The sequence below is a fragment of the Phoenix dactylifera genome, chromosome 1 (genome assembly GCF_051530095.1).
Source record: "Phoenix dactylifera cultivar Ajwa chromosome 1, Ajwa_hap1_PhDact_Kaust_v1.1, whole genome shotgun sequence".
Classification (NCBI taxonomy): domain Eukaryota; kingdom Viridiplantae; phylum Streptophyta; class Magnoliopsida; order Arecales; family Arecaceae; genus Phoenix; species Phoenix dactylifera.
Window position 1 is genome coordinate 9,851,628 of NC_143190.1, and position 21,553 is coordinate 9,873,180.

At 47.5% G+C, this 21,553-nt stretch overlaps 1 pseudogene; it reads left to right on the forward strand.

The window, feature by feature from the left end:
• Positions 1-13,925: 13,925 nt before the first annotated feature.
• Positions 13,926-16,584, forward strand: LOC148715036 (uncharacterized; annotated as a pseudogene).
• Positions 16,585-21,553: the final 4,969 nt, after the last annotated feature.

Below are 21,553 nucleotides of genomic sequence, written 5' to 3' on the forward strand. Positions count from 1 at the left end.
TAAAGTCAAAAAACAAAATGCCTCGGAGTGCCTAAAGCAACTCCCCATCTCTAGTCCATAAGGTACTACCAGAATGACTGACCACATAAGCAGCTACCTAATCCGCAACCCCATTAGCTTCTTGGAAAATGTGCTTGGTTTGAAGGCCCCTCTATCCCTCAGCATTGCCCAGATATCTCAGAGCAATGGGTGGTCACAGCCGTTGCCCCTTGGGTCCCCTCCGAATCCAACTAATGACCATGGCCGAGTCGCCCCCCAGAATAATAGAGTTGGCTCATAAATTGTGTCAGGCATGACGAAGGCCCGCTCAAGCAGTCCTCAGCTACGCATCGAAAATCGAGATGTCGAATAACTGACAGCCACCTATAGCCACTACCCTGGCGTACGAGTCCTGTATAACAAAACCCGCGCCTCCCCTCGTGCCTCCGTCCAAGACAGATCCATCGAAGTTGACCTCGAGGAAGCTCGAGGGTGGGAGCTCCTAGGAAAAAACATCGTGCGGGGTGCTGCCGAAGCATAATGGAAACCTCAGATGTCCCGAACTGTCAAGGCCCCTCTAACGGGTGTGATATGACTAATTTTCGCCGCTTGAGCCCGGGCGTTCTCCACCACGAGCCTCAACGACATGTTGTGTTCGCCAAAAGTTCGAACATTCTTTACCAGCCAGATCTAGTAGGCCGTGCAAGTCCCTCAGGTGGAGACCCATGCGCCAGATCCATCACAATCTACCCCGGCTCATGCTCTCATCGAAGGATGCAGGAAAGATCTCCTACTCTAACTCCGGTCCTACTCGAGGTACTCCATACCCAGATATCTGGGCCTGCACACCCTGGTACCGGAAGAGATCGGATTCTGTCCGCAAGGTGCTCCCCAAAAAGCTGAAAAACCTAGTTTCATCCCATGCAGCCCCTCCAGGAACAAAGAGATCGCGTACATGCAGACCCTCCGCTGCCTCAGCGCTGACCGTAGTAAGCTAATGCCGCAAAGGGAGAACATCTACCCACGAGTCACTAGCCACATCAATGCTCCGCCCATCACCTATCAGCCATCTGGTGTGAGCCAATACAATAGGTAGGTACCTCGCTATCTTTCTGCCCTTCTCGGGCCGGCACCTCAGTGCCCTCCACCCATAGTAGGCTGCCATAGTCCAACTCCAAAACTCCTGCAGGTCCAATATGAACCGAACTACATGCTGGGTAATGAGCGCCTTCCGCCTCTCTAGAAGAGACAATACCCCAAGGCCACCCCTGTTGGATGGAAGACAAACGCTCTCCCGTGCCACCGGTGCATCCCATGACCATCTCCATACGAGCCTCATAAGAAGCTCTGAAGTAGCCGCTCAATCTTCATCAATACTGTCTTTGTCACCACTGTGTTCGCCATGTGATAGATGGGCATGGAGCCTAATACAGATTTGATCAGGGTCAATCTACCCATCATAGATAGAGATGCTGCCCGCCAACCCTCGCCAACCCTTGAACCTATCTAGACCCGTTGCACTAAACCAGTGCACTCAGATACCCTCAACTACTCTATAGCCTTTTTCTAAGAGAAAGTTCCTTCAAACCATACACATAAACAGTCTCCAGTCATACTTTAGCTTGACATGCTTTGCAACTCGTCTCTATTAATAGCAGATTTGTTTGCTCCTTATGGCTAGCTATAATATTATGGAGCTCACGTCTTTTGCATCAACAACTTCTCAAAATGCAAGTTTGGTGATTTACTCCTATCTTTTGATGGGAGATTCAATTCATGTCAGTTACAATTGAAGAGGTGGATGGAGGAGAAGAAGAATATCGTAGTATTGTTTTCACTAAGGAATGAAAAGAACTTTACTCTGTATTAAATTACTTCAACTCTCTTCATTACAAAATGACTCAAGTAACAACCCTTTATAAAGAGAATTTTACAATCCTTTAAGTAACCTCTATACAAAATACCAAGAGTCATATTTATGAATGACACTATGGTTTTACTCATAAAGAGGAATTCTAAGTAAATTTCATAGGTAAGACAAAAGGTTTATTGGAAACACAAATGTCTCAAATAACATCTCTTGATTCAATGTACAATTAAGTTTATTTATTTCCAACAACAATCACAAGATATGCCAATATGATTATCATTTCCGGTGCATTTAAAATTCAAATTCAAATTTGAAAGTGCATCAGAAATGGTAATTGTTGGGAAAAAAATGGATTGCCCCGAAGCACGTGGATGCGTTGCCAGCACGTGATGCCAAGCGCCAAGGCGTCCGACCTCGAGGCGCCCGACCTCAAGGGGCCCCGACTTCAGTAGGCCAAGCCGAGTTCATGAAGGCCGAGCCGATCTGAGAAGGCCGAGTCGATCGTCCACATGCTGCAGCCACGTCCTGCAGCAGCCCCACCGCACCATGCTTCACTAGCCAGCCACGCCGTAATATATCAACCAGGGACCATGCCTTGCTACGACTGCCAACCATTAAATACGCACGATCTCCACGGACCTCCAGCATACTCAAAATCTTAGGCCCTCCACGACAACCAGTTGACTCACTCAACTACGTCCGGTCATCCACAACAACTCATCGGCTCCAGTCTAGCCCTCCACGATAATGCATTAATTCACACGATCGGTCACATCACAGGTAACCCTTTACCCCTCCTATAGAAGAGGAACCTCTTCCTCTTGAAGGAGGATTCTGATTTTTAGACTCCAATATACAACTCATCCCTCTTTCTCTATTAAAGCTTCGCTCTGACTTAAGCATCGGAGGGCCGGCGTCGGAAGTTCCGACCACCGGCTTTTTGCAGGTTCCCCGGAGGACGCAGCCCGCCGACGCACCATAAGCACCGGAGCTCCTCCTTCTCAGCCAGTGGTCACCCCCGGGTCCAATTTCCAGCAACAGTTGGCGCTAGAGGAAGGGCCCAAGTCGTGATCATGAAGCTAAGAAGCAAAGGAGCCTCCAACGCCTCCCGTCACCGTGCACCAAGTTCTGGACACTCAATCTAGAACTCACCACCAAGGCCTCCGGCGGATCCAGTTCCTCAAGTCCAATCGGAGCAGTTCAACATCCTGGTGCAGCAAGTTCAAGCCTTGGCTGCCGCAGTCCAAGGCTTGCAATGCGTGGAGGCCCCTCCTATGCTGCCTCCATAGATTCAGGTTCAATCGGCCCTCCCTCCGAAGGAACCAGCTCTCCAAGGGCTTAATCCCCATGACTCCTCGAGGGTCAACAACGGAGGACAGCGCGGTTACCAGGACTCAACTCGGACGTCTCCTCGGAGAGAACCAATAGGGAGACACCTAGACAGACGGTCGCAGCCCTCAGAGGCAGAATCAGCCCCAAGCGAACCAGCGCCGGAGCAGACCACCGTGGCAGTCCTCTAGGGCGGGGAACTCGACAGGAAGGTCGAAAAATTTGAGCGGCAGATCGAGGCGCTCCATAGCCAGAAGGCAAGGCATGAGGCTGACTTTGAGTTCTCCACCAAGTCACCCTTCTCCCGCCAGATTGAGGATCAACCGGTCCCACCACGGTTCAAAATGTCCCAGATAGAGCCCTACAACGGGACTACGGACCCTCTTGACCACTTGGAAAGCTACCAAGCCCTCATGGCATTGCAAGGGTCCTCGGAGGTCGTGCTTTGCAAGGCCTTCTCCGCAATACTCCGAGGGACAGCTCGACTTTGGTTCTCCGGGTTGAAGCCGAGCACTGTATCCTCCTTCGAACAGCTCGGCAGGCAGTTCGCCACCAACTTTGTTGCCAGCCGACGTCAGCAGCGTACGTCGGACTTCCTTCTCGACATCAAGCAAAAAGAGGGAGAGTCCCTCAAAGACTACATCAACCGCTTCACCGCCGCAACCTCGGAGGTTTGCGAGCTTGATCAGTCGATAGCCATGTCAACGCTAAAGACAGAAGCTCGGTCCAATAGATTCCTCTTCTTCATTGAGAAGAACTTTTCCGCCGACTTCACCGAAATGTTGGCTCGAGCTCGGAAGTATGCGAAGGCTGAGGAGGCTATCGCCTCCAGGCGAAGTGCGACCGAGCAGGCCTCGAAGAAGCAGAAAAGGCACCGCGAGGAGCGCGGCCGCCCGAGAAGTCGGTCCCCCCACCTAAGGAGTCCACCTCGACAGCGGGCACAGCCTCGACCGAGATCCCCGCCTTGGCCGAGGTCTCCATCTCGGCAGCGAATCCCTCTGGAAAGGTACGAGAACTACACTCCACTCAACACACCTAGGACGGAAATTCTTATAGAGATAGAAGGTCGGAACTATCTCCAACCCCCACCCCCGATGCGGAAATCAGAACTTCGGTGCCACTTCAGGAAATACTGTCGCTTCCACCGAGACCATGTCCGCGACACAAATGAATGTTTTCAACTCCGAGACGAGATCGAAGCACTCATTCACCATGGGGTCCTCAACCGGTTCGTGCAAAGCCAGCGTGATGAAAGAAGGTCGGAGGAGAATGATGCACCCCCTGAAGGTCCAAATGACAACAGGCCTATCGCTGGCACCATCAACCCCATAGGAAGAGGCTCGGCCGAAGGAAGCTCTGCTGGAGAATCGGCCGAGGGAAGGATCCCTCCGAAGCGTCAATGCACTTCTGAGGCCATCTCATTCTTGGACGAGGACTTGAAAGGAGTTGAGATTCCTCACGATGATGCTGTGGTCATCTCCATGGTCATGAATAAGTTTGATGTAAAACGTGTCTTAGTTGATAATGCAAGCTCAGTAAACATTTTGTATTATGATGCCTTCCAAAAAATGGGAATGACAGACGGCCAGCTCTGGAGAATGAACGCTCCGCTGGTCGGATTTACCGGAGACTCGGTCCCGGTTGAGGGCGAGATCCGCCTACTTATCACGGTCGGGCTCGCCCCTCGAGAGAGTATCGTGAGGATGGAGTTTCTTGTGGTCCGCCTGCCCTCAGTCTACAACGCCATTTTTGGATAACTAGGACTCAAGGTCCTCCAAGCAGTGGTCTCGACGTACCATCTGCTCGTACGGTTTCCTACCGAACAAGGAGTAGGCGAAACTCATGGGGACCAGATGATAGCCAAGCAATGCTATATGGCGACCCTCAAAGCAAAACAACCAACCAAAGAACCGGGCCAAGCAGAACAACCAATTGAGGTGCCAGCCTAAGTGTCAGACCGGGTCCTGCCCATTGAAACCCTAGAAGTGCGAGACAAGCCTCAGAGAGAATGGGTAGAACCTGGTGAGCTCCTCATCCAAATCTCTTTAAGAAAAGACTGTCCAGAGCTAACCGTGCAGATTGGCTCCAGCCTGAGCTCGCACGAGAGAAATCATCTGATTAAGTTCCTCCACTCCAACATGGATGTCTTCGCCTGGTCGCCCATGGATATGCCGGGAATAGACCCCGATGTTATGGTTCATCGACTCCAGGTGAAACCGACCTGCAAGCCTGTAAGGCAGAAGAAATGGATTTCTGCGCCGGAGCGACAGCGAGCGGCGGCCGAGGAGGTGGACAAACTCCTCGAGGCCAGCTTCATCTGAGAAGTCTCCTACCTTGACTGGCTCGCCAATGTAGTCCTCGTGAAGAAGGCCAACGAAAAATGACGCATGTGTGTGGACTATACCGACCTGAACAAAGTCTGTCCAAAGGACAGCTTTTTTCTTTCCAATATCGACCAGCTCGTTGACTCCACCTTGGGACACCAGCTGCTGACCTTCATGGACGTCTTCTCGGGGTACAATCAAATCCGAATGGCGCCCGAGGATAAGGAGAAAATGGCCTTCATCACTGACAAGGGTCTCTACTGCTACAAAGTGATGTTGTTCGAGCTGAAGAATGCCGGAGCGACGTATCAGAGGCTGGTCAGCCAGGTCTTTAAAGATCAAATAGGCCGAAACATTAAGGTTTATGTAGACGACATGTTAGTGAAGAGCCGGACAGTGGAGCACCACATAGCTGATCTCAATGAAGCTTTCTCCATCTTCAGGAAGTACCGAATGAAGCTCAACCCCGCCAAGTGCGCCTTCGGAGTTACCTCGGGCAAGTTCCTCTGTTTCGTGGTAACCCAACGCGGAATCGAAGCGAACCATGAGAAGATTCGAGCACCGTAAGAAATGGTGCCGGCAAAGATAGTCAAGGAGGTACAACGGCTTACCAGGCGAGTTGCAGCCCTGGGAAGGTTCGTCTCCAAATCGGCCGAATGATGCCTCCCATTCTTCAAAATCCTCAAGTGACCGAAGAACTTCCTGTGATCCGAAGAATGCCAGCAAACCTTTGAAGAGCTCAGACGCTATCTTGCCTCCCTTCCACTCCTTACTAAGCCTCAGCAAGGCGAGCTCCTCTATCTGTATCTGGCCGTCTCCCTGGTGGCGGTAAGCTCGGTCCTGGTTCGAGAAGAAGACAAGTCTCAAAAGGCCAGTGTACTATACCAGCCGGATCCTGAGGGATGCTGAGATCCGATACTCCAAGCTTTATATGGTCATCTCGGCTCGACAGCTTTGACACTACTTCCAAGCCCATACCGTGGCCATACTGACCGACCAGCCTATAAAGCAAGTTCTGCAACGGTCGGATCGCGTGGGGAGAATCGTAAAGTGGACGGTCGAGCTCGGAGAATTCGACCTCGAATACTGCCCGAGGCCAGCAGTTAAGGCCGAAGTGCTCATCGATTTCATTATTGAATGTACTCTGCCTGATGATCCCGGGCTCGAGCTTACATTGATAGAGACCCTAGAGCGGCCATGGGTTCTACATATAGACGGCTCCTCGACCTCGGTGGGTAGTGGAGCGGGCCTCATCCTCACCAGCCTAGATGGGGTAGTTGCAGAGTAGGCCCTACGCTTCGAATTTTCCGCCTCAAATAATGAGGCGGAGTATAAGGCGCTTATTGCCGAGCTGAAGCTGGCAAAAGAGCTGAAGGTCGGGAGCTTGAAGGCCTTCAGCGACTCTCAACTGGTCGTGAGCCAGATCTTGGAAAACTTTGAAGCAAGAGAGCCATCAATGCAGAAGTATCTCCAAAAGGTCCGAGACCTCACCCCCACGCTGGGCTCCTTCGACATCCAGCACATCCCCAGGGCGGAGAATGCAAGACAGACCAACTGTCAAAACTGGCGACATTCCGCATGAGCGAGCTCCCGAAGACCACGGTGCTCGAGTATCTCCCGGCACCTAGCATCGAAGCACCTAAACCAGCTCTCTGCATCGAGATCGAGCTGGATGGACGCATTCGTCGCCTACTTGGAGAGCGAAGTCTTTCCCAATGACGAGCTCGAAGCCCGCCAGATTAGGCGTCAGGCTTCTGATACCTCCTATACGAAGGCAAGCTCTATCGCAGGTCATTCACCTCTCCTTTTCTCAGATGTCTCCGTCCCTCAGAGGTGGATTATGCCATGTAAGAGGTTCACGAAGGAATCTGCGGGAACCATCTAGGAGGTCGGGCCCTGGCCCACAAAATTCTGCGCCAAGGATATTACTGGCCCACACTCTAAAAGGATGCATTGGACTTTATCCAAAAGTGCGATCGATGTTAGCGGAACGCTAACATTAAGCGCCGACCTTCGGTTCCACTGACCTCGATCAGCGCCCTCTGGCCATTTGCCCAATGGAGGATCGACATCTTGGGACCATTCCCTCTAGCCTCAGGATATAAAAAGTTTCTCATCGTCTCCATCGACTACTTCACCAAGTGGATCGAAGCCGAACCGGTGGCCCGAATTTCTGAGCCGAAGATGCGAGACTTTATCTAAGAATCAATAATTTGCATATTTGGACTTCCCCGCATCCTCATATCCGACAACGGCTGCCAATTTGACAATGCCTGCTTCAGAAAATTCTGCTCCGAGCTCGGCGTCGACCACCGCTTCACCTTGGTCGTCCATCCATAGACAAATGGAGAAACCGAGGTGACGAACCGCACCATCCTCCAACGACTCAAAGCTAGACTCTACCGAGCCAAAGCGCAATGGGTCGAGGATCTCTACAATATCCTCTGGGCCTACAGGACTATATTTTGACTCTCCATCGGTGAGACCCCCTTGAATCTAGCTTACGGAATGGAAGCCGTCATCCCCTTAGAAATAGGACTTCCGTTGCTGAGGGTGGAGAATTGCAATGAAGCCTCCAACTCATCTCAGCTCAAAAACAACCTGGACCTCATGGAAGAGACAAGGGAGGCTGCCCGAGTCCGCATGGCAAGATACCAATGGAAAGCGGCGTAGTACTACAATTCCAAGATGAAAGTCACACTCTTCAAGGTGGGGGATCTCGTCTTGAGAAAAGCTGAAGCTTCCCAACCTACTGAATAAGGGAAGCTTGCCCCAAACTGGGAGGGGCCGTACCGAGTTGCTCGAGTCCAGCGGCCCGGAGCATACAAGTTGGAGTCCCTCGAAGGAACTCCCATTCTCCGAAGCTGGTACTCCGAAAATCTCCGGACATAGTACCAGTAGAGCCTCCAGGGGTCTCCGATGTTTGAGAACATAATTAACACTTCTCCACATGTTAATTTACTTACAGCTCTTCTCCAATTATTCAATACTTCTCCTAATGATAATCTAATTGCGAACTTCAGTTTGCCCGGCCAAGTTTGGATGCCCGACCAAGTTCGGATGCCCCAACTGAGTTCGGGATGCTCTGTCTCGACAACTTTGAGTCCAATCTCCATCTCCGACAAGCCTCCGGCCAAGTTCGGGATGCCTCGCTGTGTCGACCGCAAGCCTCCGCCTTCCTCGGCCTCGGAAAGCATCGCAAAGTCGACCGCGAGCCCCTGGCTCCCTCGACCTCGTGCATGATCCCCCGACCAAGTTTGGGATGCCCCGCTGCATCGACTGTGAGCCCCTAGCTCCCTCAGCCTCGGAAAGCATCGCAGAGTCGACCGCAAGCCCCCGGCTCCCTCGACCTCACGCGTGATCCCCCGACCAAGTTCAGAATGCCCTACTGCGTCGACCGCGAGCCCTCGGCTCCCTCAACCTCAGAAAGCATCGCAGAGTCGACCGCGAGCCCCCGGCTCCCTTGACCTCGCACATGATCCTCCGACAAAGCTCGAAATGCTCTGCTGCGTCGACCGCGAGCCCTGACCCCCTCGGCCTCGAAAAGCATCGTAGAGTCAACCGCGAGCCCCCAGCTCCCTCGACCTCACGCATGATCCCCCGACCAAGTTTGGGATGCCCCGCTGCGTCGACCGCGAGCCCCCGTTTCCCTCAGCCTCGGGAAGCATCACAGAGTCGACCGCGAGCTTCCAGCTCCCTCAACCTCGCACATGATCCTCCGACTAAGGTCGGGATGCCCCGCTGTGTCGACCGTGAGCCACGTCTCCCTCGACCTCGGGATGCCCCGCTGCGTCGACCGCGAGCCAAGTCTCCCTCGACCTCGGGAAGCACTGTTGGGCACTGCTGAGTCGACCGCGAGCCAAGTCTCTCTCGACCTCGGAAAACACTGCGAAGCCCCCGCTGTGTCGACCACGAGCCAAGTCTCCCTCGACCTCGGGATGCCCCGCTGCGTCGACCGCGGGCCCAAGCCCCCTCGACCTTGGGAAGCACTATTGGGCACTGCTGAGTCGACAGCGAGCCAAGTCTCCCTCGATCTCGGGGCAACATCTCCGCGACCTTTTGACGACATTCAGCGCCCCCCGACAATGCGCCTCGAGCTGAGTGGAGGCACCTTGCTGAGCCGACAATGGGTCGCTGAAGTCGACCTCGGAGCAGAGTCGCTTAGCTCGCTCGGGAACCCGTCCCGAGACACTTAGCTCCAATTGCACGAGAGGTACACACTACTCGGCATGAATATCTCTCTATGCTTACTTGGTTATATTGTAGAACGATCAACGGACGAAGCCCACCTCCCATATGTATCTCCGATAAAGCCCCGACCAGGTTCGGGATCCTCCGACCAAGGTCGGGATGCTTTGCTGAATCGACTACGAGCCGAGTCTCAATCAATCTCGGAAGGCATCACAGAGTCGACCGTGAGCCCAGGCTCCCTTGACCTCGCGCGCGATCTTTCGACCAAGTTCGGGATGTTCCGACCAATCTCGGAATGCTCCGCGCCGCCAATCTCCAACTTAATCTCCGCCGACTTCAAATTTCTCCAAATAAAGGCCCAACCTAGTTCGAGACGGCCCGCAACAACGACCTCGAGCTCTGCCCGATGATGTCCCAGCCGGGCTCGGGGATGCCAAGTCACTGGCCGTGAACTCAAGTTTCGCCTGATAGCGCCTCGACCAAGTTCGATGTCAAAGAGCATGAAAGCTCCGACAGCAACTCAGCCTTGGCCTACGCTGCCATTGAGCCCGAGCTCAAAATTTTAACAAGGTTCTCCTGAAAGCCGAGCCCAAGGACTTGGCAAAATATTTCCGGAAGATAAGCCAAAAGGCTTAGCGGGACTTCTTTAGAGCTCGAGCTCAAAGACTTGGCGAGTTCTTCTAAAGTATAGGCCTAGAGCCTTAGCATAATTTCTCTGAGAGCTGAGCCTAAAGACTTAACGAATTCTACCGAAATCTAGGTCTAAAGACCTAGCCAAGCTTGAAGGCTTGGAGAAATTCGCCAAATAGGAGTCCAACTCAAGCAGCCGAGGTAAAATTTCATCCATTATGCAAATGAAAACAAATAAAAACACACAGCAGAATTTGGAAAGAAGATATTGATAAAAGCCCGAAGGCTAAGTACAAAACTAGGCCACAGAGGCCTACTTCATTTACAAAAAAAGAAGAAGGGAAGAAGCAAAGCCCTAGGGCATCTCGGAGGTAGCAGTGGCCTCGGCGTCAGCCTCAAGGTCGTCCACGACGATCACGTTCTCGGCGGGAGCTACCCCGGGGTCCTCCACTGGCCCATCTTCACGAGAGTCTGCAGCCTCCTCGGATGGGGCCTCGCCAACGACCTCGGAAACAGCCTCGACCACTTCTTCAGGGGCGTTCTCGGTAACTTCTCCGGGGCGAACTTTCCGAGTGGTCTGATCGGTTGCCTCGGCCTCGGCCTCGACAGTCTTCCGTTCAGGCTCGGGGCTTGCAGACATGCTGCTGGTTACGCCACCGTCCGTCGGACCCTCGGGCTCGACCTCGTCCTTGGTGATCGCCATGCCGAGCTGAAGACCACTAAGGTTGAACTGGGGGCAGATCCGCCGCATCTGCCTCCGGAAGTCTTCGAAGCCGCGGATGAGCCCATCTACGGCCTCTTTCTCCATCAAATCACGGAACTCTTCCGACTTCCGGAAGAGTTGCACCGCATTTTGGGCTTGCTCCAGAGCTCTCTTCTCTCGAGCCTCCAGTTGCTCGATCTTCAACCGGGCGACCCCTGCCTCATGCTGATGACCGGCGATTGCGGAGCGAGCTTTGACCAGACGCGCCTCGGAGGCGCGCAGCTCCGACCTCACCAAAGCATGCGAGGCCTTCTCCTCTTCGAGCTGCTCGACCGCTGATCGCCGCTCGGCCTCGGCAGCCTCCATCCTCACGACGGCCTCCTTTCGCGAGGCCTCGGCCTCACCGAGCCTCCTCTCCGCCTCCTCTAGCAGTCTTTGGCTCCTCCGAGCCTTATCCTGATAGTTAGCCACCACGGAGATCAACAGATCGACTTCATGGAGATGCTGTAAAAAAGGGAAGAAAGGGATAAGCAAAGGCCATGAGTTCAAAAGACTATAAAAGTTAAGGCGAGAAACCGACTTACTCGAATGGCGGAGCAGTAGGTTTGATCCACAAGACCGCCAAGGTCGACAGCCTCAAACTTCGCTCGGTCGACCGAAAATAGCGCGCAGCGGAATACCTGGCGCGCAATTTGGGCATCGTGGAGGGCCGAGTCGTCCTTATAGACTACCCATTCTGGGCAAAAGGGCCTTCTCTCCGGACGAGCTTCGGCCCTTGAAGAGCTTGGGAGGCTGGGTCTCGCCGAGCTCGGCAATGATGAGCTTGGAACCCCGAGACTGCTGCCCGGCTCGGGGCTCGAGCGCCGCAAGCAGATGACCTGGCGGCTCGGTCGCTGGGGAACGGGGGCCGGGCAAGCAAGGGCTGCAATATTCCTTGCATAGCTCTAGCCCGTGCGCTCGGTGGAAGGAACCTCCTTCTGAATGAGGTCGAAAGCCCTGGCCTCAGAGCCCCTCGCCTCGGTGGGAGCAGCAGTCGCGGCTGACCTCGCCTTCTTCCTGGGCTTGTGTGGGGCCCCCCCAGCCTTGGCTGCCCTCTTCCTGTACCGGGCATAAAGAGCTGAGTCGCTGGTCACCATCCTTGAAATATCTGAAGGAGAAAGGCCCAAGTGTCAGGTCGTCACCAAAGAATGATGGTAAAGAAGAAATAAAGCAAGTAAAACAAAAGGCAACAAAATAGAAGAGGAGCAATGCACTGCTCTTACCCGGGGGGCGCGCCGAGCTCATACCGACGTTCACCAAAGCTTCCTCGCTCTGGAGGTCGTTCAGAAAAATATTCTCCTCGAGGCTGTGAAGAGCATCGAGGGTCTTCTGCTCGCTCTTTGAAAATCTGTGGAGCTTGTTGGCGGTCTTGAGCCGGGGATGCCCCCACCTTGGGTCGAATCCCCACGTGCGCTCAGAGGAGAGAAAGAAAAATTTCTTTTTCCACCCACGAATAGAGGAAGGAGCACCTCGGAAGAACGGCCTACCGCCCCGAAGGGCAAGGTAGAGCCATTTCCCGTCCGCCGGGTTGGACTTCAACATAAAACACCGGCGGAAGATATTTACCGAGGTTAGTATCCCGTGCGCGAGGCAGAGAGATAAAAAACCAACAATGGTCCTCCACGAGTTCGGAGCCAGCTACGCTGGGACGAGCTGGTACGCCGCCAGAAGCTCTTCACGAACCCGTGCAAGGGGAATCGCAGGCCGATCCAGAGTGTCTCTACATACACCCCGATCCGGCCTGGAGGAGGTCTCGTCATCCGGTCTTCCGACCCCGTGGGCTCAAGGCGAAACCCGCGCGGTGGAAAAAACCAGTCGCGGATCAACTCCAACTCTTCCTCGGTCAAATCGGACCCGACTTCATCCAGACCGTGACCCATCCCCAAAGAAAAAATGAAAAGAAAAGGGAGAAAAATAGAAAAGCAAAAGCCCTCCAAGCGAACGCGGGCAGAAGACCTACTGCGGATTCCACCAGGGATGCCGACGACCGAAAGAAAAAGACGGTCACCGAAAATCGTGTCGGAACACCACCGGAAGGGCTAAACAGCAGGTGGAAGAAGAAGGGAAGAAGAAATGGAAGAAGGAATGAACAATAGTTGCGGCGGCCAAATAGAAACTTTTAGGGCCAGGTCCGGGGTTTATAAAGACCCCCCCCCCCCCCCCCGACGGCCCAGATCGGCAGGGTCAAATTTCGCCTTCTGTCCATATCACACCACGGGTTAGCTCCGAAAACCGAAGCGGCGTATCAACCCGGATCGACGCTTTAAAAGCAAAATTGAAGGGGTGTCCCATCGAATCCTGGAACCTCATCATGAGCCCGCGGCTCAAAAGTGCCTCAAAAAGCGAAGAGACGTCGCCTCGAGCCATTGAGCCTTCATTAAAGACGCCCCGAAGCACGCAAAATGGCAAAATAATTTAAAGCCACCTGGTCCCACCAGCATAATGAGGACAGCTACTTCTTTCGCCCGAGCTCGCAAAAGGCTCGAACTTGGAAGTCGGGGGTAGTATTGGAGAAAAAATGGATTGCCCCGAAGCACGTGGACACATCGCCGGCACGTGACACCGGGCGCCCAGGCGCCCGACCTCGAGGCGCCCTTATGATTGTATGAATCAAGTCTGCTATCAATGGCCGATATTTGAAATTCAAATTCAAATTTAAAATGCACCGAAAATAGTAATCAAGTTGGTATATTTTAGGATTGCGGTTGGCATAAATTAAATCTACTATCACCTTTCTCCAACATATTCTTTCCTCATTGTTTGTATGAAATCTCCATAGTTCCCTGTGGGCCACATCCATCACAAGCTGAAAGAAGAGGTGACATACAATTTTTGTGTTAGAGCAACAGCAGCAGTGTACATGACTGCTGTTCTTGAATATATCACAGCTGAGGTGCTAGAGCTTGCAGGCGATACAAGCAAGGATTTAAAGAAGTCTTGCATCACCCCTCGCCACTTACAGCTGGGAATCAGAGGGGATGAGGAACTCGACACCCTTCACTACAAGAAAATACATATTCAGCGACTAAGATTCTAGTCGCCGAATAACCATATTTGGTCGCCGAAACCTTTTCGCGACTAGCATACCCTTCGTCGCCGAACCCTAGTCACTGAAAGGTTTTGGCGACCAATATTGTGTGGTCACCTTAGGTACACCAACAACGACCAACGTTTGGTTGCCGAAGAAAATTTTCAGCGACCAAATCTATTGTCGCTAATTTCAATGCCGACCAAATAGTTGGTCGTGGAATGTATCTTCCGCTACCAAAAAAAATGATCACTGAATGTCTATCTTCCCCCACCAATAGTTTGGTCGTAGAATGTATTAGAATGCATTGGCAACGAACATTTTTTGGTGGCAGAAAGTATTAACCTGTAATTAATTAACAATTCAAATTATAAGCTTAATATTTATTTTTGGGCTCGTTCCAAATCCAGTACAACCAACACAGCTTATCCAATATCCATATTGCACAATACATTTGCTCATCCAAATAGAAGTATACACAATGTTGGAGAATCCATAATCAATTATTATAAATATCATCATCTATAAGTCTAAAGTCAAGCATACCTATTAACCATACATCACAATGTTTCATTCATACCATATGTTAAGGTGATAATCATCACCAAACACATCAAAATGTAAATTAAAAATTCCAAAATATCTGATCTTGCTATTCATCCAAACAACCATCATGTAGACAAAAATATTCTTATACCAAAAACTGGATTCTGCTTGTAGACAACTCCACCATGATCATCTGAACAAAAGCTATCCATGTACCAAAAACTAGATATTTCTAAGCGGATTCCCGTTCCCACGTCCGCATGCCGCGTATCCTGTCGATCCGTATATTTATTTGACAAGGAGTCAAGCACCGAGCTCGAGCTTTTAAAATTATATTATAATAATAAAAATAAAAAAGAATTTAAGTATGAAGAAAAGTTGTGGGATTAAGATTCAACCGAAGAGACGAGGATATGCCTAAGTGAATTAAGATGTTAAACGACACCGTTTGAAAATAAGCAGTTTTTTTTTTTTGAACTTAGAAATTAGCATCTTACAGGGGCTAGTGCAACATCGTTCGGTTTTACGGAAACCTTTCACTACCAAAAGTTTGGTCACTAAAAAATTCAAACTTTCTGCCCAATTTTTTTATCGGAAAAAGGCGCCATTCGTAAAAGTTTTTCTGGACTAAATTTTTGTTAGTCGCTGGAGGTGAATCTTTAAGGACAAAATTTAGTTGCCAAAAGTTTTACCTCCAGCCCATGCGAAATATTGGACTCATGCCAACTTGATTTTGATTTTCTGCGACCAAATATGCATTTAGTCGATGTAGGACAATCATTCAGTAACTAACAAGAATGTTGGTCGCGGATAGCTTTATTTTCAGCGACCAAACTTTAGTCGCCAAACGTTTTACCTCCACACCGCCAACTTAGTTTTGATTTTCCATGACCAAATATGCATTTAGTCGGTGTAGGACAATCATTCAGTAACTAACAAGGATGTTGGTCGCAAATAGCCTAATTTTCAGCGACCAAACTTTAGTGGCCAAAAGTTTTACCTCCACCCCGCCAACTTGGTTTTGATTTTCCACGACCAAATATGCATTTAGTCGGTGTAGGACAATCATTCAGTAACTAACAAGGATGTTGGTCGTAGATAGCCTTATTTGCAGCGACCACTATTCATTTAGTCGCCGAAAGTGGTCGCTGAAAGTGTATTTTCTTGTAATGCTTGTTAAGGGAACCATTGCCGGCCGCGGAGTCATCCTTTCCATAAATTTGAAGCCAATCAAGAAGTCATCCAAGAAATTAATGGATGTCTTAATTTTTCTCTAACATCCGTGCTTGGCCTTCTGGTTTGAACTGTGATGGTAACATAGTTTGTTGCTTAATTTGTTCTATTGTGTGTGCCTTATATTTGGGACTTCTTATGGATGTTCATAGCTTTTGTGAGATTGGGAAGAAGTATGACCACTGTCTTGATAATTTATAAGCATAAGATTGTGAAGAAGGATAAGCATGCTCTCACAATTTAGGTTGGAAGATTCTATATCGAAAATCAAATTTCCCCAGTTAAATGCAGAAAATTTCAAGGCTTCATGCACGTTGATCTATTTTGAAAGCAAATGTTTAGGTTGCTGGTGGGGTTGTCATCCCTCACATCCATTTGGCCCTCATAAAGAAGTCATCTCAGAAATCACTACAGTACTTTCCAGGGTTATAAAAGATGACTTGTTTCATTGGATTATGCGAATAATAACCTATATTTTGGCACTACGTGGAGGCTTGTTCATGAGCTCCCTCTCTCTCTCTCTCATCCATTTCTGGTTTTCAATTTGAGCCACGAAGTAGTAATTGTAATAACACGATTTTCTGATTTGTTCTATTCTATGTGCCCAAGATGTGGGATTTTCATGGGTGTTCATGGCTGTTGTAATACGTACGTGGTATATGGTTTAAGCTTTAGTGCAAAACATTACCGCGCCAGCCAGTTCTTCCACTGAAATGCTGATGTAAAGAGATCTTTTGAGCAAAACAGATGTTTTATTATAGATGCCGTGAGGACCGGTCCATACCCAGTTGAGCTAGTGGGTCAGCCCAACATAGCCAGCCCATCTGGAGGCCGCCACCTCCTGCTTCGGAGAAGAGGGAGGGGGTCCAGCTATCGAGCGGAAGGGAGGATAGCTGCCGGCCGCTAAAGCGGTTACCGCCGCCTAAGAAGCCCAGAAATCGCCTATTTGTGGGACCCCTCTCACTATTCTCCTCCTCCTTCCTTAGAGAGGATTTCCTGAACTAGAGATGCCGGAGCAGCAACATTGCAGCTACTTTCTAGAGCAAGGTAAACCTTAACCCTTGTTTCCTTCTACCTCATGATAACGGGATAAAAGAACAGAAAATGTAGAGGAAGAGGAAGAAGAAGAAAGAGGGGGAGAGACCACTCACTTTGGTCGATTTGCCGTGTCGTCGTCTTCTGCTGCGGTACAGAGGCCCCTTTCCTCTCCCTTGCTCTCAGGGAGGGGGTGAACTCTCGCACTTTATCCCCCTCTTGTTTCACAGGAAAGAAAGGAGGGGAGGGTGATGAAGAAAAGAAAGAAAGAAAGTTAGAAAGAAGAAGAGAGGGAAGAGGGGACTCACCCATGTGCAGCTGCGAGGGTTGCCGGTATCGCGGGGAGCGGCCACAGACATCCCAAATCTGTGGGCGTAGGCCATAATCGCGGCCGAGGATGCCCCGGGCTCCGCGGGCCATGGCCCGGCCCCTCTTGAGCTCGCCCTCCTCCCTTCGTGGGAGAAGAAAGGGGGAAGGAAAAGAAGAGTCAAGAGAAGGTTTAGGAGAGGAGAGAAGAAGAGAAGAAAAGAAAAGCAAAAAAAAAAAAGAAAAAGAAAAGGAAAAGAAAAGGAAAGGAAAAGAAAAGAAAAGGAAAACAAAAGGAAAGAAAATAAAGGAAAAATAAAGGAAGAATAAAATAAAATGCATAAATAAATAATGAATAATATAGATGTTAAAATAGAATTAGGAGAGAAAAGTTACTTTCAGCGTGTATCCCCTCTCTCTACATGATAAGTTTTGAGTTAAATTGGCCGACCTGGACTTGAGATTCATTCAAGCCCATTTCGGAGTTTTATGTTAGAATTAGTTAAAGAGCAGTGGCTAATTCACTTTTAATCATTTCATAGGTATGGAGCATTTGTTGACTGAAATTAGAGTTCCGGGAGCAAACCGAGGTAAGTAATCCTAACACAATCTTATTGATTTCAAATCACTATTTAATTGTAAGGATAAAATAAAAAAATACATATTTGTTATGATGTATTTTCATAAAAGTAGAATCAAGTATATGATTGCATGTGATTCATGAATTTGATTAAATAGCATTCCTTCATGAATATATGATTGGGTATGAATTATAATTATGATAGACTGCATGAAAAATGAAGTTTGCAGCATGATCATGAATTTCATATATTATGATGCCATTATTTATCTTTCAATGTACTTATGAAATAAGATTTATGAAAAGTATGACATGATTTAAGAACTTTCAGATTGCTATGGAAGACCTCCGCCAGTGGGTAACAATAACTCGGCATATGACCCCCGCTGGTGCATGGGTAAGAGTAACTCGGCATACGACCCCCACCTTTGGGTAATAGTAACTTATTATAGACCCTGCCAACGAAAAATAATAGTTGGTAAGGGCCTTGCCATGGAAATAAGGCCTTAGCTGCACTATCATCTAAGAGTACGGATTTCAAAGTATGAAATAATGGCAAAGTTTTTATTATGCATAGTCATATTTATGAACTCGTATAATTGGACATGCATTGCTTTTTGACTGTTTTGAGTATATCATCTATAAAATGATTTATTTTATTATAACTGTTATATTCTCCAAATGATGCATTGGCATATGAAGTATTATGCTTGATCCAATAAAATAGTACATAGTTACTTACTGAGCCGCATAGCTCATATATCTCCTGTTGTTTTTTTTTTAGATATATAGGGTTGCTAGGAGCAGAGAGCCCGAAGATTTTTGGGGTGGAAAAAGTCATTTTGGATGTACAAAATTAGAGTTCTGTACTGTTCTATTTTGGAAAAATATTTAATGAATGAAATGATACTTTTGTTTATGAATTATTATTAATAAGGCTTCTGTTATTGTGGGCAGTAGCTTGCAGTAGCACGGCCGTATCGTGAGCCTGATCTGAGGTGTGACATTTAGTGGTATCAGAGCAAGAGGTTTAATCATGAGTAAAAATTTTAAGTTTTAAAAAGGGGAATGGGTAGTTAAGTCCAGTTCAGTTAGATCCCACATAATTGAAAAGAAAAGAAAGATTTTATTAGTTGTATCATTGGTTAATCATGAAAATTGATTAATATAAATATTTTGATAGGTGACAATGAGCAATAAAAAGAAGAAAGTTAGGGCTAATACAAACCAGTCAAGGGACATGATTGAGATTGGAAAATTGTTAGAGCTTAGGTTAAGATCACTTAAGATTGTGACAAGAAAACTATCAGAGTTTGAGGTTAGGATCATTGGGAATTATGTTGAAATCAGATCTTGAGATTATGATCATTTCGGACATGACAAAAAATAGTAGAATTTAATTCGGTGCTTAGATGTAAGGTCACTAGGCATTGTGATAAAATGTAAGTATTGGGTTGGTATTCGATGAGTACGAAAGAACTGAATAAATTGCCTTTGATCATGATGAGAGAAGTTTGACCTAAGGCAAGTGTAGAAAGGTTAACCATGACATATTGTATTAGTTAGTTATATCGTGCCATATTTGTTGGTCATATATGGGTTAAATGACTCGAAATTGATATGGATTTGGATGTGATTATTAGAGTGGGATTTATACATGGATCTGTCATAGTATTGGAGTGAGCCAAGAAAGAATTTTCGTAGTATCATAAAGGATTGTTCTTCGAGGTTAAATCCATATGTGGATTATATTTGGTATTGGTATACTTGGATATTGCAAATAGTTGTATTTCTATTGGTGGATTAAATTCTTAAGGCCATGGAGTACACATATTGATGGGGGAATTCTAGTTATTTGAATTTCTATGTTTGGATTGGGCTATTAGATCTTTCTCATAATTATTGGGGACTATTAGATGTGTTAATTTAAACTCAAGTCTAAGTTTATGATTTGACCAGAGATCTTTGTCATTGAGTGTAGACTTCGATTTTGAGATGCTTATTGAAATCAGAATGCTAGCTAACTAGGCTCGTAGCCAAAGTGTGAATAAACTATTTTGGAAGTTCTCTCGGTGGATATTTTAGGTTATGATTAATTGAATTTTCACCAAGATTTAGTGCAGGAGGATTGATCATGAAATATTAGCATATAATGTAATTATTTGTTTATTAGTTAATTTGGAAGTTCATTTTGATATGGGGGTATATTGTAATATTACTTCTAGCTTGAAGTTAATTATTTGTGGCAAGTTATGATCCCTTCATAAGAAGTTGTTTAAGATTTAAGCTATGAAAGATTTTTATGATACCAAATTAGAATATTCTTCGAGGTTTGAACATGTTTGTGGATCATGAATGAAACTCTTATATTGAAGACAAATATGCTTGAAAATATTGCAAATAAGTCTGTTTTCTTATTGAAGAATTGATTTTATTGGAGATTGTAAGGTATTCATCTTGGTGAAATCATTAATAATTTTAATTATCATCTTTGGATCCAAATAATAGATTTTTTTCATGTCTATCGGAGACTATGTGATGTATATGAAATTTTAATTCAAAGTTTGGATTTATAAGTTGATCTAGGGTCTTTTGTCAATACTATTGAGGTTGTTGTTGAAACCTAAATTTGCAAGAAGAATTTGAATTTGAGACTTACATGGTTATGATGGAAGATCTTTGAGGTTTTACTCATTTGTGTTGAATTAGAGCCTTGTAATTTAGATATAGCATTAATGATAAATATTAAGAATCTTGATGAAGGAAGATTTGAAGGTTGATAGAGTTAATTTCTAATCATAGTGATATTGGCTCAATGACTTTTAACCCATTGAATTTGAAGGAAATTCTTTTGAAAGAAAGATCAATCTAGATTGTCTAATCAAATTGCTAAGAGAATTCAGGGTTAACTAAACATAGATATTTTGTATTCTAAAGCGGTTGCAGAGATCATATAGTGACCTTAAAATTGACTAATGGCTAGAGGGTTTGCTATAATAAGTACACTCTAAACAAATTAAGGACAAAGAGATCTAGAGGTTAAATCTGTATATGGATTGCATTTGGAATTGGCATGTTAGATTGCAAAAAGGTGAATTTGATTTGGTAGAGCATTAAGAAAATTCTTCTAGTTATTTTTACTTATGGGAGTTTGACTTGGAATCATCTAGTTGAATTAATAAGAGAATTAAGATTTAATTCATTTTGAATTATAGTAACTAGCCCATATAAAGATTTTGAATGGATCAATTGACTCGAGAGTTAATCTAGATTAGATGTGTTCAAGGTAAATTAGGAGACAAGAATCAAAGGTTCCTTTTTTGGGCTTTACTTGGAAAATTGAAATTTTGGATCTCTTTAGTGTTAGAAGTATGCCCTGGAAGCCAATGTGGCTGACGCATATTTGTAATCTGGGGCATAAATTTATAATTTGACACTTATTAATAAATAAGATTGGACAATATAATTTTTCATTCATGTTTGTATGTGTCCATGAATCGTTCAAGAAATTAATAGATGATGACACATATTCTTAAGGAGTTGAGAATTTGAGGCATGTTGTGAGACCTAAAAAAAAAAAGGGTTGACGGGCTGGCCCGAAAAGACTGGGCCCATCCACTTATTACGATCGTGCCCTAGGCACGATCGTGGAAGAGGGAGTTGCAGGGGGCGGCGGCGTTAGAGGGGATCGATCGCCGGAGGAGACCGAGCGCCGGGGATGGAGCGGTTCCGAGAACCAGCCGGCCGTGGAGGGAGCCTT